This window comes from Triturus cristatus, chromosome 5_2 (assembly GCF_964204655.1).
Source record: "Triturus cristatus chromosome 5_2, aTriCri1.1, whole genome shotgun sequence".
Classification (NCBI taxonomy): domain Eukaryota; kingdom Metazoa; phylum Chordata; class Amphibia; order Caudata; family Salamandridae; genus Triturus; species Triturus cristatus.
Window position 1 is genome coordinate 900291746 of NC_140588.1, and position 16021 is coordinate 900307766.

Consider the following 16021-nt stretch of genomic DNA (forward strand, 5'->3'; position numbering starts at 1 on the left):
CAGGGTCGTCCCGCTGGCCCTTTTTAAAGATGGGGACGATGGTGGAAATGTCCCAGGAAGATGGTGTAGGGTTGCTATTAACGGCGGTAAAGACGTTGGCCAATACCTCTGCCCACAACTTTGGGGCATGTATGAAAAAATCGGCTGGCACCCCGTCGGGGCCCGGGGCCTTATGCTTGATTGTGGCCAAGATAGCTTTCTCCACTTCTGTACTATAGAAATGAATAGGAGTGGCGTCTAAAGTGGCCAGCGACACATCCTGGGTTGCCTGATCATTATCCCCATACACATTTTTAAAATGATTCAACCACTTGTCATCTGGGATGACACAGTCCATGGCCTCGTTATTTTGGTTGGAAAAGAATGGTTGTTTAATTATTTCCCAGAATTTCCGACTGTCCTTCAGGACAGCCACGGATAGGAGATTTTCCCAGGCTTCCCGTTTGATACTTTCTTGTGTGATTTTTATAGCTGACTTATAGGTTTTCCTCAATCTAACAATCTCGCCCCTTACCCTAGGTATTTTTTTCAAAGCTACCATCAGAGACCTGTGTGCTTTTGAACATGCGGTGTCGAACCAGCGCTTCTTATTCGGTTCTCCTTTCTTTGATTTAGCCAGGAGGTCATGCGACACCTGCCCACAGATCGACTCAAAGGCCCCTATAGTTTCACAACCCGGGGCACGAGGGTTCTGGCAAACCTCAACCTGTTCCTTAATTTTCGGGAAAACCTCAGCATAGAAGTTTTCTGGGACCACCTTAGCCCACTTAACTCTCCTACCCTGATCAGAGGTACGCAAAGTATGGTCCGACCTCACTTTCCCCGGATTTGGCCCCATGTAATCTCCCCAAGCCACTTCAAGTAAGACAGGGTTATGATCACTGTGGTGAGATAACACAGTGCAATAGGAAAGCACCTGGTTTAGAATACCTTGTGTGGTGAAAATATAATCAATTATGGTTCCGGGATTGGTGCCAGTGAAGGTAGCTATTCTTGGGCCCCCCTCTGATTCGTACAAGTTGAAATTTGCCAGGAAGTCCTCTAGCTCCTCTCCCTCTGTGGTATGTTCAAAGTGAGGTCCCTCGGGACCATCACCCCATTCCTTGTTACTTAAACTGCATGCTAACGTGCAGGGATGAATGTTAAAATCGCCTAGTAGGATATACTCTGTGTCAAGCTGAGTAATCTGGCTGCCTGACCTTAATATAGCGTCTAAAGTGGCGATATTGCTACTGCTGTTGACCCTATTCCCCGAGTTATAAAAATTGATGTACAAGGACCTCCTAGTGGGGTTAATCTCTCTCTCTACGATAAGTATGTTGTGCGAGTCAGTACTAATCTGTTTAGGGAGCCCTTCAATTCTAGAGAGAATAACAAAAACAGGCCTCCCTTAGCTCTGCCGCTGCGGCTAGGAATAGCTGCCTTGGCGAAGCTAGTGAACCCATCCCACCAAAATTTAGCAGTTGTATCCCAGGTTTCCTGGAGGGCAATAATGTTATGTCTTACGACAAAGCTTGACCACTCCTTATCATTACGTTTGGAATTAAGTCCTGCTACATTCCAACATAGTATCTTGCATGTTTCTACAGTTCTCTTCGCCACAAAATCGGTCTAGGGGACCCCATCTTCTGCTCGTAGGTGGGGACTTCCATTAGCCGATAAGTTGCCCACTCTCTCTACTGCATTTAACTGATCATGCGAAATATCATCATCATTAACAATAACATTCTCGTTCTCCTTAAGGGAGCCACCAACGATCACACCCACAATTTGGTCAGGAGCAGTTTCTCTTTCTGGAGCAACTTGCGCTTTGCGGCCTTCCAGATTAATTGTCTCAAACATGTTTATACCATCTATAAGACCTCTGCCCCTATCTTTGGTGTGGCTTATTATGCATGGGACCCTTGATCCATTTTTTAACGTATTTGGGCCCCCCATACGTCAATCGCAATCATTTAAGTTTGCCAAAACCCCATACCTATTCACTATACCAAACCCCCAATCATAGGGTGGGGCCTCCAATCCCCATCCATTTGTTGCTACATTCCACCTTGGTAATGGGGTATTGGGACGCATCCAAAACTGCTCATCAACCGGCCAAGCTCCAAACCCATTTCCACAGATCCCGGGGTCATTTCGGTCGTTTACCGGGACACCTGCCCCCCACCTATTCATTATATTCCAGTTTGATCTAGGGGTCTTAGAAAATAACACATTCTGATGATCACCTGGCCCTACAGCGAATCTATTTGCTGGGCCAATACCATGGTCATTATGTATGGGTCCAAAACCCCCACCCCATCTGTTACTTCTTGTGACCCACCCTGGTCTTGGAATATTTGGATGGATCGCGTTTTGCTGCTCACTATAGAAAAATTTTAGGGTGAGAGGGATTATGGTTCCACTTCTTCGTTGGGGGGGAAATATATTTGACAGGACATTTGGGAGCACGTCTGCGTTTGAGAAATTTAACACTACACAGTCCCCCTTGAACTTTTTTTCCCTGTTCCCAATCCATGTCATCCTCCTCGCCATTACAATTTCCCCTGCCAACTGCTCTTTCCCATAATGTGCCATCTGCATGTTGCTTGACAGCCAGTGTAACGCCTTGCTTGTCAGAGATGAAATAGATTCTGTCTGGCCAGGGGGTAAGATGGGTACATTCGCTAGTACCAGTACCAATGGTGAGGCTTCCACTATAAATTGTGTGGGGTTATCCCCTAGAGATGGCGGTGTTGGTGCGGTAGATGGGGGTATAGGGGCCTCTCTTGCTGCTTCCTGACTAGGTACAGCTGGTGGTGCCTGACCAGGCGGAATGGTCTCTGATAAGCCTTCATCTGCTACTATATCACCCCCATTATTTCCCAACACAGTGTCTACTGGTTTAGTGCCAATGGTTACTACATTCTCTGTTTCTTCTACTAGCTTACGTTGCAGCCCTCCCGACCTTTTCACCTCTGCGGTAAGCTTATCAATTTTTCCAATCAGTGGCTTAATGATAGTCTTTATCTTTAGGTCTATCATATCCGCTATCCTGTTAAATAGATCATCATCTATAATTTGTCTAAGGTTATCTCCCTCATGCTCTTGTTTTTTTTCCTTAGACTTAGGTGGGGAAGCGGCCCTTTTCCTCCCTGACCGTGGTCCCCCGCGTTTAGGCTGACTTTTTCTGCAGGTTCTCACCGCCCTAGTCACAGGCACAGAGGGTGAGGATTCCTCTGCTATGAGTTCCGCCTGAGACTCGGGGTCAGACTCTGCATTTGTCTCTAGGTCAACCAACAGTTCTATGCTTTGATCATGGTTTCCGACGTCAAGGGGGTAGGTGTCAGGGATGTTCGTGCTGGGGTCTTGCGATAATGTATCAGTCATATGCGCACTAGTGGAGGGGCCTGCTAAGTGAAGGTCAGGGAATTGACTCAAACCTAGCGATTGCCTTCTGTCACTGTTTATTTTATTTACCACCTGAACCAGATAGTTATCTATGGTGTTAAACGTATCTAAAGCTCCAGAGGCATATTTTCTGTTGGTAGTAAACACTGCTATACAACACAAACAATTAACAACAGGATAAGTGCGCGCTTACTACAATCACATGAAAACTACTTTGATAAAATAGGTGGTATAGTCTTACTTCAGCCGACTAGCTTTGATAATTGTGCGGGCAGAGTGGCGGGCCCAGTCCAGTCCCGGCCAGTCTAGGACTGTCTAAGACTGTCCCGCCCTTGTCCCGGGCTTCGCCCGCGCTGCAGTCCGCGCACGTCCCGCGTACGCGCAAGGGAGCTGGGCTAAATAGGAGGAGGAAGGGGGCGGGAAGAGGCACCAGGCGCGCGCGATGTCCTGGCGCAAGCACCTCTGGGCCTCGCAGTCCCGCTCCCGCTAATCAGAACAGCACAGCAAAGCCAGGGATGGAGCACACGGGCTCGAAGACTCCACCAGAGTTCCTTCAATTAGGGAAATGTCAAAACAACACGGAATTCCTCCCCAGAGCACACTTAGTAGAAGCTAATGCGAGCGGCAACCGCGAATCCGGGGCCGCGAGGCGGTAAAAGGCCTTCAGGGAGGAGGGGGCGGGAAGAGGCACCAGGTGCGCGCGATGTCCTGGCGCAAGCACCTCTGGGCCTCACAGTCCCGCTCCCGCTAATCAGAACAGCACAGCAAAGCCAGGGATGGAGCACACTGGCTCGAAGACTCCACCAGAGTTCCTTCAATTAGGGAAATGTCAAAACAACACGGAATTCCTCCCCAGAGCACACTTAGTAGAAGCTAATGCGAGCGGCAACGATGGAGTAGACGCAGCCGTAGCCAATCCGAAGGTCCGCCCACATCAAAATCAGGCAGGCGGACCTCCATGTTGGCGGTGTTTATACTCCGTCGCGGTGGAGTACATACAACAGCAAAAGATAAATGGGCTTCTTGGTCTATTTCTGATTTTGCCTAGAACTCTGCATGGTTCCTATTACTGAGAGCATTCAGCCTTCACGTTAATGATTTAATGCATTGGAATGAGACTACTGCTGCATTTCTGTATTGTATCCTCTTGAATTTTGTAATAAACCTTCGTTTTTTTTATTTGGTTCTACAACTCACTTTTTAAGTCAGTCTTTTCTTACTGACTGTATTTTGAGATGTTATTTTGAGCCTGGTCTCTGGGACACATTCGCTTGTGATTCAAGGTTAACACCGTCCCCAATCCACCCGACTACTGGGCGCTCCATTAAGATGCATATTATTTTCTAGGGCCCCTGCACGCCCACATCAGAGCTCTATACCTGCTTGCACAATAGTGAGTGGTTATATGTCTTGAGCTTTTTGCAGCAAACGTTTCTTCACTACAATTTTAAAACTTGTGAAGTCATTCAATGGCTTGCATACAAGATGTGAAGGGGGGGCGTAACAGTGAAGGGGGCTAAAAGGTAGAAGTGGTGGAAAGTAAATGGAGCACAGAGTGGTTTGGGAACAGTCAGAAGCTTGGGATTCACAAGCATCAGAGGTTTCGAGTTGCTGTGTAGCGTGATAGGTGTCGGACAGATAGTGAGGGGATGCAGGAATGGGCAGTATCTGAAACCTAATTGTGAGGTTCTTATCATAAAAAGGCCTCAAAAACCACAAATGTCCACATGACATTTCAGTAACACGAAAGGATCAGCAGCCTCTCACCAGAGCTTACATGGATGGAGTTTAAGAGCTCCAAGGACACTAGAAGGTTCCAAGAAGGCTCATGATTTGCAGGGGTGGTTAACGGCTGTGTAAGGTGGAGCTTGAGAAGACACATTACCAAAGGTCTGAGACCATCAAACATTCCCGGGGCACACAGTGTAGAATTGTAGCCAGCGGCCTATTAAGGTAGCCCCTACCTACTCCAGATAACAGACAAATACAATCTGAACAGCAACCTCCACTTCACCCTCAAATTGCCTAAAACGCTTGAAAGCACTCTGTGCCTATAATCTGTTATTTACAGTGAGATTTTGCCACAATTGTATATAATGAACCAACGAAAACCAGTCTTAATTGTATTCATTTTATCTTCCTTGCAATAAGAACAGTTCACTGTGCTGGGGTTCCAACCTGCAGACCACGTACGGACAACAACGCGAGTGCAGCTCACAGAGCTTGCATACAAGCTAGTTTTAACCATCTCTGATTCACATAATTCACAGTGATATATATATATATATATATATATATAATAGCACATGGTAGGGTAATTTACTAGATAACAACGCAATATTTTAAACTATCTTGAATCTGGACTCCGTGCTCTCCTGCTTGTTAACAACTCCAGGTAGTTTTGCATTCAACGAATACCTAGGCCTAAGTACATGCAATATTCATCCGAATACATACCCATCCTCCAGTGCCCTATTATTTCAATATCGAGACAAAAAGGTAAAGCAGAGGAAAGGTCTGAACATACTGCAGGGCCAACCTGCATCAGAACAGGGGATCCTGCCACATTATCAGCAAGAACGGAAACACAGTAAGTTGGTCACCATGCTGTTTCTTACACCCTCATGAGAAGGGGGAGGAGGCAATTATTTAGATTTATTTTAACCACCTCCTCCCAATACCAGGGACAGCATCAAGGAATCCACTTGCATGCTGAAAGACCTACAGCCTTAGAGAAGGTGACAACATGGGTATTCCTCCAAAGTCTAGATTGGAATATCCACACCTTCTAATAACATTAAAAAAGGTGCGCCACCAATTCAAGTTGCAAAATCCTCATGAGTTCTCAACTTACTCAGGCCCAAAGCCACCTGAATAGATAGAAGGGAGGACAAGAAAGTCCGGTTTGGTGACTTAGATCTACAGCAAGGTAACAAGGATTCCACCTTGAACAGAGCCACACGCAATTGCAATTCTAGAAGTTCAGAGGTGACTCCTTAAAAATTCCACTGGCTACCAATGAGGTTGCACATCCTCTCTGAAATGCAGTGAATGCCCCCAAAACATCTGCACTAATGAGCCAGTCATCCAGATGGGTGGAGATCACTGAGACCTTTGTGCAAAGGACCTCGGAGAGGCAGCTTGGATGACAATGGCAGAGAGTGAAAGAGCTTGACTTGTACAGCAAACTGCTGAAAGCCCTTGTGGCTGGGGTAAAGGAGGGTGTTGAGTAAGCATACTAGATGTTAATAGCTATCGTGAACTCGCCTGCTTCAAAAAGAGGGTAGAGCCGATTTTATTTTTAAATGAATGCTCCCAAACCAGCAATTTTTAACTTCCAAACCCATGAAAATGGGAAATTATCCTCAGTGTGAAAGAGATGTGGCCTAAAGGCCAGAGCTGCTGGCTTTGGAACTGTGAAACCAGGTTTGAATCTCTGCTTCAGCTAAACATCCAGCAATTCTGGGCAAATCACTTAATCTTCCTATGCTTAACAAAAATAAATTCATTTGACCGTGTGTAATTTAATCTGGTGCTCATGTAAAGCACTATAATTCCCTTGGGCCAAGCTCGTGCTAGACAAAACTGCAAAGTGTGCACTCCAAGAACAGGATTAATCAGTAACTTGTCACCTGTTTTTGGGAGAAACCGGTGCAATGGCTATTGTTATTAAGAGCATTGCAATGTGTCCCTCACAAGCTCTCCAACTGGTTATTTTTCTCACCCAGGGAATGAAAGTCCAGTAACTGGGCGGCAGCTAACCTCACTGATGCAGTAATCAATGCCATGCGCCTGACTCACTGCTGAACAGCGATATTTACTATGTAGAAGCATCCTTGGAGTAGTTCAGACTCTTGCTGAGGTTTCTCCTGATGACGCAGAAGCCACACAGATTGGGCCAATTTTGCACCCACCCCCACAATTGCATGGACAAGCAATACAACTGATAAGGAAGCGGCATAGAAGATGCTGAGGAGTTTTGGATTTCCTAGGAAGAGTATATTCATACTTTCCAATTTCAAAAAAAGCATTTTTAGCAACCTCATAGTTGAGGGGCCTATCCGGCTCAAAACTGGCACCATCAACAATGTGCTCCATTTGTAGATGCATTTCTTTCAAAATATGGATTAGAGAAGGCTTCACCCTGCTCTTGAGGAAGGAGCTTAACTCTTGAATCAAACAATCATGACAGAGGGAATATTTAGCTTCTTTAAAAGGAATGGATGTTTCTGTTCTCCTGTGAAGGAATCATGGGGTTTCATAACATTCCTGTGAGTGTGACACTTTTCACATAATAAAAATGAGAGCAAAGAGGTGAATACAACTGCTCTCTCCTAACTACTGTCTTCACTGGGTCATCAGTTCAGACTTCTCTACCCCCATTAACATGCCAGGGCAGGCACAATAGTTTCAGAAGAATCATTTGAGCAGCAAATTCAGAATGCCTTCTTTTATTCTATTTCGAGAGGGAGAAAAAATGTACCTCCTATGTCTAGGATGGGCCATTTTTTACAATCACAGTCATTGTGTGTGCGTGTGTGTATATATATATATATATATATATATATATATATATATATATATATATATATATATATATATGTGTGTGTGTGTGTTCACAAAAAAAACAAAGGTTATAGGGAAATTCTAATTAAGCTGAGATTTCACTCATACAAAACCATAGAAATTAAGCAGTTATAGTTACCTGAGATAAATATAACTTATACCCCCGCAATGCACTACTTATGACCCGACATATTACACCACTCATGACATGGTCAGTGACATCACTGATGACATCTCAAATGATATCACTGATTACATTATCCAGTGGTTGGTTTCTAAAATTTTCTGAGTGTTAAAGATATATAGTAAAATACTACATATGTTAAAACAGTAAACTTTGTGTACTACTACTGAGTGATGCTATTTGTAACATACATTAAAAGTGTGACTGTAGGTATCCATGTGTGAGTAGGTGTCTAAGTGGCTCTATGGTTGTGTGAGTGGTTGTATGGGTGAGTGAGTGGCTGTATTGGTGGGTTAGCAAGCGACTGTGTATGGCTCGGTGAGTGGGTGTGTGAGTTGGCTGTACAGGTGAATGATGGGGGGTGTGAGTGGGTGCAGCGCTGAGCGCTTTGATGGAAAAATATTAACACGACGGCTTCGGTCGTGAAGGACTGCACCACCCTTGCACCGCTGTGTGGGGCCGGAGGAGCTGGGAACTTTGCAGCATCTTCTACGGGACAAACAGAGTTCATAAACAACAACCGGAGTGCTGCCTGAAGCCCACTGAGGGTTTAATAAATGCAATAAGAATGTATGCATTTTCGGGACCTACCAAGGGAAATAATGAATTTGGCGCACTGCGATGACCAGAATGCATTGTGCTATGTCAGGAAAGCTACTTAAGCGTACCCATAACGCAGTGCGCCAACAGCGCCGGAAATCTACATGCACTGCCTTTGAGAAAGAAGCCCTGCTTCGAAACGCGTCAGGCACCTAGAAATTTCGGAAAGCATTTGCCGGTTTGAAAATTAAAGGTCTTGAGAGCCATCTGTTTGTGGAGTGCGTCCTTACAGCTGAGCGCTTTGATGGAAAAATATTAACACGACGGCTTCGGTCGTGAAGGACTGCACCACCCTTGCACCGCTGTGTGGGGCCGGAGGAGCTGGGAACTTTGCAGCATCTTCTACGGGACAAACAGAGTTCATAAACAACAACCGGAGTGCTGCCTGAAGCCCACTGAGGGTTTAATAAATGCAATAAGAATGTATGCATTTTCGGGACCTACCAAGGGAAATAATGAATTTGGCGCACTGCGATGACCAGAATGCATTGTGCTATGTCAGGAAAGCTACTTAAGCGTACCCATAACGCAGTGCGCCAACAGCGCCGGAAATCTACATGCACTGCCTTTGAGAAAGAAGCCCTGCTTCGAAACGCGTCAGGCACCTAGAAATTTCGGAAAGCATTTGCCGGTTTGAAAATTAAAGGTCTTGAGAGCCATCTGTTTGTGGAGTGCGTCCTTACAGCTGAGCGCTTTGATGGAAAAATATTAACACGACGGCTTCGGTCGTGAAGGACTGCACCACCCTTGCACCGCTGTGTGGGGCCGGAGGAGCTGGGAACTTTGCAGCATCTTCTACGGGACAAACAGAGTTCATAAACAACAACCGGAGTGCTGCCTGAAGCCCACTGAGGGTTTAATAAATGCAATAAGAATGTATGCATTTTCGGGACCTACCAAGGGAAATAATGAATTTGGCGCACTGCGATGACCAGAATGCATTGTGCTATGTCAGGAAAGCTACTTAAGCGTACCCATAACGCAGTGCGCCAACAGCGCCGGAAATCTACATGCACTGCCTTTGAGAAAGAAGCCCTGCTTCGAAACGCGTCAGGCACCTAGAAATTTCGGAAAGCATTTGCCGGTTTGAAAATTAAAGGTCTTGAGAGCCATCTGTTTGTGGAGTGCGTCCTTACAGCTGAGCGCTTTGATGGAAAAATATTAACACGACGGCTTCGGTCGTGAAGGACTGCACCACCCTTGCACCGCTGTGTGGGGCCGGAGGAGCTGGGAACTTTGCAGCATCTTCTACGGGACAAACAGAGTTCATAAACAACAACCGGAGTGCTGCCTGAAGCCCACTGAGGGTTTAATAAATGCAATAAGAATGTATGCATTTTCGGGACCTACCAAGGGAAATAATGAATTTGGCGCACTGCGATGACCAGAATGCATTGTGCTATGTCAGGAAAGCTACTTAAGCGTACCCATAACGCAGTGCGCCAACAGCGCCGGAAATCTACATGCACTGCCTTTGAGAAAGAAGCCCTGCTTCGAAACGCGTCAGGCACCTAGAAATTTCGGAAAGCATTTGCCGGTTTGAAAATTAAAGGTCTTGAGAGCCATCTGTTTGTGGAGTGCGTCCTTACAGCTGAGCGCTTTGATGGAAAAATATATATATATATATATATATATATATATAGGTGTGTGTGTGTGTGTTCACAAAAAAAACAAAGGTTATAGGGAAATTCTAATTAAGCTGAGATTTCACTCATACAAAACCATAGAAATTAAGCAGTTATAGTTACCTGAGATAAATATAACTTATACCCCCGCAATGCACTACTTATGACCCGACATATTACACCACTCATGACATGGTCAGTGACATCACTGATGACATCTCAAATGATATCACTGATTACATTATCCAGTGGTTGGTTTCTAAAATTTTCTGAGTGTTAAAGATATATAGTAAAATACTACATATGTTAAAACAGTAAACTTTGTGTACTACTACTGAGTGATGCTATTTGTAACATACATTAAAAGTGTGACTGTAGGTATCCATGTGTGAGTAGGTGTCTAAGTGGCTCTATGGTTGTGTGAGTGGTTGTATGGGTGAGTGAGTGGCTGTATTGGTGGGTTAGCAAGCGACTGTGTATGGCTCGGTGAGTGGGTATGTGAGTTGGCTGTACAGGTGAATGATGGGGGGTGTGAGTGGGTGCATAATTGCTATACGAGTGAGTGGATGTGTGAGTGACTGTATGGGTGAGTGTGTGCTTGCGTTAGTGACTGTGTAGGTGAGTGAGTACATGTGTTAGTATGCATGAGTAAGTGAGTGGGTGTGAGTAACTGTATGGGCAAGTGATTGGCTATGTGAGGGACTGCATGGTTGAGTGAGTAGGTGTGAGTGGCTGAACAGGTGACTGACTCAGTGTGTGAAAGGCTGTGTGGGTGCATAAGTGGCTGTATGGGTGAGTTAGCAGTCATATGATTGGCTGTATGTGTGAGTGGCTCTATGGATCAGTGAGTGGGTGTGTGAGTGCTTGTATGGGTCTGTGAATGGGTATGTGAGTGGTTGTGTGGGACTGGGTGTATGAGAATTTTTATGGGGGGAGTGGGTGTGTGAGTGGCTCTGTGGATGATGTCATCAGTGATGTCATTTGAGATCTCTTCAGTGATTTCAGTGACCATGTCATGAATGATGTAATATGTGAGGTCATGAGCAGTGCATTGCAGGGGCGTACGTTACAGGCAGCTCAGATAACTATAACTTCTGAATCTCTATGGTTTTGCATTAGTGAAATCTGAGCCCAACTAGAACGTCCCTATAGCCTTTGGGTTTTTCAGTATATTTCTATGTTTTGTTTAACTATAACACCCCTGTAACTTGTTTTTTTCTGTGAATTTCTATGGTTTTTAAAATTGTATTTTCTAACTGTAACCTGTAAACTTTAAGAATAGGTGTGTGAGTGGCTGTATAGGTCAGTGAGTCGGTGCATGAGTGGCTCTATGTGTCTGTGAGTGGATGTGTAAGTGCCTGCATCGGTGTGCGAGTGTCTGTATGGGTCTGTAAGTGGGTGTACGAGTGCCTGTGTGGGTCGGTGAGTGGGTGTGTGGGTCTGTGACTTGGTCTGTGAGTGGCAATATGAGTCTCTGAGTGGGTGTGTGGGTGGGTGGCTGTGTGTGTCTGAGTGGGTGTGTAAATGGCGCTATGGATTTTGGGCATTTGCATACTTAAAAGGGAGAATCATAGACTCTGCTCTCACCAGGAGATGACAAGAAAGGAACCCCTCCACAGTCACTACAGATCAAATTGCACTCCATTAGATCAACCATGCATTCACCTCCATTAAGGATTTCAGATTGTTTTACAATGTGGAATTCGAGAGGAAACACATTTGATTTGCCTTCCCCAAGCCTAAGAAGTTATGAATGTTTGTGCTTTACTGAAGTGGAGCTTCAACTGGGGCACCATGTTTATATTTGTAAGTGCTTCCTGTTGAGGTTTAATTTCTATGAAATGCGCACCAGGACCAGACTGGAACCTCACTTTATCCAAGAAGAGACCCCAGTTCTGCTGAAAATGTTTCCCTAACTAGAGTACTTTCATCTGGTTAATTAGTAAGTGCTTCCTCGTTGGGTAAACGTCTCGTGCATATTCTACACTACAGATGCACAAAGGATCACGGGGTTATGTCTCACAGGGTAATGTCTCCAATTACCTTGTGAATGTAATTTTGATAATGTGATTGTTCCTCAAACGTCTTCATCCATAAATCTGTGGTAGCATGAGAAGACAATGAGCTTACAAAGAGGTGAATCTCCACCAAACAGGGGTACTTGCTCCTGACTAAATGAAGTCCTTTTTTTTGGTGGAGAGGTCATCATATTCCTTTGTATTAATAATGCGTCCTCAAAATAGGTTAGAAACAGGCTTGGGGGCCTTATGTTAAGTTGTCCATCAACGTGGGAAAAGGCGGGAAAAGGCGGGAAGACCTTTGCATACTACTAAGTTAAACGGGGAGCGGGCCCCTCCCCAGGCCGCTTTCAGCCCTAGGAACCCCATCCCCTGGGGCCTGGCCACAATTCAATGGAGAAGGGGGGGGGGGGGGGGGGGGGGGCGGCGCATCAGGGTATTCCCATGCTGACCCCCCCCTTTTTTTTTTGTACTTTTTTTTCCTGGGACTCGGCTAAAGTCAAATCTAAAGATGCCTGCCAACACTTCCTGGTTGGAGTGTTGGCAACCAATCAGATATCAGCACAAAATTGGGAAGGTTCATGGAGCCTTTGCATCACTATATATACACACAAATTTGAATTTCTTTTAATGACTCTAAAAGTATTGGACGGAGCTACACCAAATAACAAAAAGCACTCTTTCTGGACCAATAACTAGCTTTCTGCCAAATTTGGTGTAATTCGGTTAAGCGGTTCGGGCTGTAGTCGTGTTCAAAATCCCTATGGGAATTAAAGTGGGAAACACACATTTTTTGCCCCCTCCATTGTTCTCGGCCCTCATAGCTGGTGCTGGGCGAAGGGGTTCCATCCTCCTAATATTTTGAGTAATGTGAATGGTAATTGCAAGGAGCAATTACCATCCACATTTTGTTTGAAACCATGCCTTGGCCTTCTTACTGAGATATGCTTTCTACCAGTAACAAGTCAGGAAGTTGTGCAGTTTTAGGAGGCATGAGCTATTGTGCATGTGCTGCCCGATCACAGGTGATGCTAGCAGACAAAGGACTGGCATGGCACCTGCCCTGGTCTGCAATATGCAGGGGTCCTCAGGGATCACCCACTGATGATGCGGAGCAGCGTCGTATTTTAAAGCAGCCCCGGGCAAGTATGGCATCAGCCCTGTACTCCCGTGGCTGTTTATCAATCTGAGCATGTGACCTCACGTCACAGAGTCACAAGACATACAACTCATGATTCTGTGACGTTAGGTCACATGGCCCTCGAGCATGCTGAGAACAGATACACAGCTAATGCTTCTGTGTGCCTCCTGAATCTCTAAATTGTATTTGCAGAATGTTAGAGCCCTTTGGGACTGGTGGTGTGCACTGACTGCAGTCCTCCGGCATGTGCGCCACACATACTGCTTAAAGATTGGCAGCAGACTAAGGGCACAGGTAAATAACGGTGCTTAGGGTGGTAAAGCCTTAATTTAACTTATTCAGTCCTGTGCAATAAATACTAACCGCCTTCTGTGGGGCCAGCTGTATGAGGCAGATAAGAAGTTTGCTGATCAATTAACAGCAGAACAACTTTCAGTAGCAAGAGTTTAAGAGGGGACACGAGCATGTATGTCTTTGGACCTTGTCAAGGGTATGCGGAGTAGCGAAAGAGTCACCTACAACACACTTTGTGCAGAAGTACATGGATACTAACTGACTGGTTAGCTATCATTTTACATCTAACAGCATAAGTGATATTGCGAAACCTTCTCTTAAAATTCACTTGTTCCATTGAAAACACTCATTTGATTACATGGGTAGCGTGCATTAAAGAAACTGCTTGTTGCTCTGAAAGCCGCCTTTATTTTTCCTTACGCTATTGTTTGCTGGTTTTAAGGATAATAATTGAACCTAGTGCAGGGTAAATTCAGGGACCTCACAGATGCCAGTTAAGCACTCCGGGTCAAATATCCCCAGTGGCATTTTTTATTTCAAAGTCTCTATCCTATTGTACTCTCACTCATGGTTCAAACACCTGTAGAGTAGCTTATGCGCCTCTCTAGGGTATGAAATACTGTAGTGTTGCATGGTTCTGCATTGCTAGCTGTTGTGAACATTTGCACTAGATGGAGCTTTATATGCCTGTTCACGCCTTTCGGCTTGTAAAAATGCATGTACGTAAGGTTATGAGCTTATATCTAGCCAGCTGCTGCCTACTATATGTTCCTGTATTTATCGATGGAAGCTGGCATGCTAAAAATGATTATCTGCAGATAGGAATAAAACATCTGCTAAGTCACAAAAACACATAGCTGCAAGTTGCTGCCGTAGTCTAGGCCATAAATGGATGAGGGGGCGTAAGAGATACAGGAGACTGTGTCCAGAAGGATGAGTGGATGAATACATGAATGAATGGATGACTGCTCCATATGATGGACAAATGAATGAATGATTTTCTAGTGAAAGGATATATTGATGGTCGAGTGCATGTGAGTCTCTAGAAGGATGTATGTGTGCATCAACAGATGAATGCAGTGGATGATGGAAACATGGATGAATTAATGGGGGGACGATTCAGTGAATGATGAATTGGCTGAACGCCCTTATGTTGGCCAGCCTAGTTTGCTCATTAAAATTGATCCCCAACAGTTACACCTGACCACTTTGAAATGTCACCAGCCGCCACTGGGTCCCCCCTTGACAAATAACCCTGAAACTTTCCATGAACAACTATCGTAGTGTGCTACCAAATCACCGGTGGTGCACATAAAACACCTGGGTGTTTTTACATCACAGTTCTTCCCGTTACTGTAAACACAGAACGGCACTCCAAGTAGTGCTGATAACTGAATTTATTAAATTATTTTTGGCAAACATAACATCACAAAGCATCAGATGGTTTCGGCTTCTGAAAGCCTTTCTCACGACGCCTGCGTACTACAAACGCCTTCATTTTATTGCAACATAAACATAGAAAATTGACTTTCTTACTACATCAACATCGCGGCCATATGAAAGCTGCCGTGACCATGTATGCTCTCATTGCTGACAGCAATTGAGCCCCATTGGGCATTATTCAGTTTTGCTGGGATATAAGCTAATGAACATCTATGCCATGATATCAACTAATAAATACTAGTACAATTATGAACATGTTCTCACAAAAGTCATTATAGCAGACTCTAGTTTCAATACAGATATCTTCGAACTGTTGGGGCTCAAACAGTGAAGCTGCAGAACCAGGGAGGAGGGGGGCGTGGTGGGCACTGCTAAATGCACATGATGTTTAGCCCGCCCCAGAGCGCCAGCCAAACTGTCATGCGCACTTAGCCTTCTCCAACTAGCTGTGCTGTACAGCTAGGTGGAGAAACCAACAAAGGTTCCCACTTTATGTCTGAGCGCCAAACTGAGGCGCTCAGACCAATCCCAATGGGATTGCATTCCCAGCATGTGAGCAGCATTGGGATTGGGAGCTGGGAGCCTGCGCAGTGTGCACCAGGTCCCTGACATGGGCACGAGGATCGGGAGGAAGGCGGCAGCAGTCGGAGCAGGTAAGTGCAGTTTTATTTTTTTTTTTGTGTTCCCCCGCCCAACCCCCACCCAACCACTTCACAGTACCAGTGTCCGCTTCTGTTCTGACCATCCGGAATGATACTTG

General features: G+C 45.2%; 1 protein-coding gene across 8 annotated transcripts in view; it reads right to left on the reverse strand.

The window, feature by feature from the left end:
* KIAA1210 (KIAA1210 ortholog) overlaps window positions 1-16021 on the reverse strand; it is a 545154-nt gene that overhangs the window by 185324 nt on the left and 343809 nt on the right. The gene's annotated exons all lie outside the window — the stretch shown is intronic.